The sequence below is a fragment of the Muntiacus reevesi genome, chromosome 6, assembly GCF_963930625.1.
Source record: "Muntiacus reevesi chromosome 6, mMunRee1.1, whole genome shotgun sequence".
Lineage (NCBI taxonomy): Eukaryota > Metazoa > Chordata > Mammalia > Artiodactyla > Cervidae > Muntiacus > Muntiacus reevesi.
Genome location: NC_089254.1, coordinates 106238070 through 106239834, shown reverse-complemented (window position 1 = coordinate 106239834; position 1765 = coordinate 106238070).

The window sequence follows — 1765 nt, the reverse complement described above, 5'->3', positions numbered from 1 at the left end:
GTCTAAGAACAACAGCCCAAAGGACAGTGGGTAAACTATAAGGTTAAAGCACACAGGTGCAGTGGTATAATTTATGTGAAGCAGGCTGTTGAAACTTAAAGATGTATATTGTAAAATGTAGGGCAACCATTAAAAATGATGTATAACTAATTAGTGACTGATGAAAACAGAATTACTAAGAAAAACACTCAATCCAAAAGCAGACAAAAGAAAAGGAAAAAGTATGATTGAATTCATGGAACACAGAAAACAACTATGGTGAGTAAGGAGTAAGATGGGAGACTTAAATGCATCACCTTAAGTGTTTGGTGATAGAATTAATATCCAGAATATGGGGTTTTTTTTAAGCCTGTAAATCAATAAGAAAAAGACTTTACAACAGAAATATTGGCAAAGGAGATGAAGGGGAAATTCACAGAGGAAGAAACTAAATATCTAGCAAACATGAAAAGATGCTCAACTTCCTTAATAATCAGGGAAATATAAATAAGTAAAATAATGAACTGCCATTTCACACTCATCGTGCTGGCAAAGGTTTAACGTCCATTATCAGGAAGTGTTGGTGAGGATGGGGACCTAGGCACCGCTGGTGGGCGTGTCACTGGGCCCCCCTCTCTTTGGTGAGCACGCTGGGGAGTCCAGGGAGGATGAAAGCGCTCCCATCCCCAGCACCGAGCGTCTGTGTCTCAGTGTCCCTCCGAGAACCAGTCTGCCCGGTGGGCAAAGAGACATTTATGGGGATTCCCCTGTGGGGAGTGGAAAGTAAACGAGTTTATCTATTCAATGAAATACTATACAGTGGTTAAAACGAATGACCCAGGCATGCTTGTTTAAGCATGACTCAATCTCAGAAACATACTGATGCATGGAAACAAAGCAAGTTCCAACAGGATATGGACTGACCTACATTATTCAAGTAGAAGTCTTGGATACGGAAACCAGTGCATGCACTGTATACTGACACATGGTAGGAAAAGCACCAGGGAAGGGAAGGGGAAAAAAGGACTCGGTGGCCCTGGCCTTCTCGCTACCGGTTATTTTTCCATTTTTTAAAGAGAGATCTGACAGCCGACTAAGTCTGGTTCTCTCAGGGCAAGCCCACCGGCCCTGACCACCCCTTCCCCCCCTTCCCGGGGTCCCTTTAGGTAAACAAACAGACTCTACTTTTCTCTCTCCTTCAGTTACTTCGAGTTGGGTTTTCATCGCCTGCCTATACTTTCTTTTCCGTGTCATTTCCCGCCCTTGCTACCTCGATAGGTTCTTCATAAATACGTGTGTGTGTAGGCGAACCTGTCCAGGAAAGAGGGAGTCGCCGAGTCCACGCTCTCCCCCACCCTTCGAAGGAGCATTCCTCCCAGGGACCGAAAGAGGCACTTGAGGTAAACAAGTCACGTCCCACCACCCGGCCTCAGTTTCCTCCCGGACGCCGGCTCGGGCCCCCCATCCCCGCCTGCCAGCCCCCCAGGCCCTCTCCGATCCTCCCTCCGCATTCCGTCCTTTCAGGTCGAAAACAAACACCCCGGGCGCGTCTCACAAAAAAAAGCACCCAACCCCCTGGCTCCCCGGGAACCCCGGCTGCACAGAGCCCGGTCACATGAACTCCGGGCTTTTTTTTTTCTTTGGTGTGACGGGCTTCTAAGATCCCTTTGTGAAGCGCAGGTTTTTGAAAAGGGAACGACCCGGGTTCTGGGTTTGAGAGGAGCCGGGGGGGACCCGGCGGGAGGAAGGCTGTCGGAGCCAATCAAGCCGCCTCCAGACCCCAGCA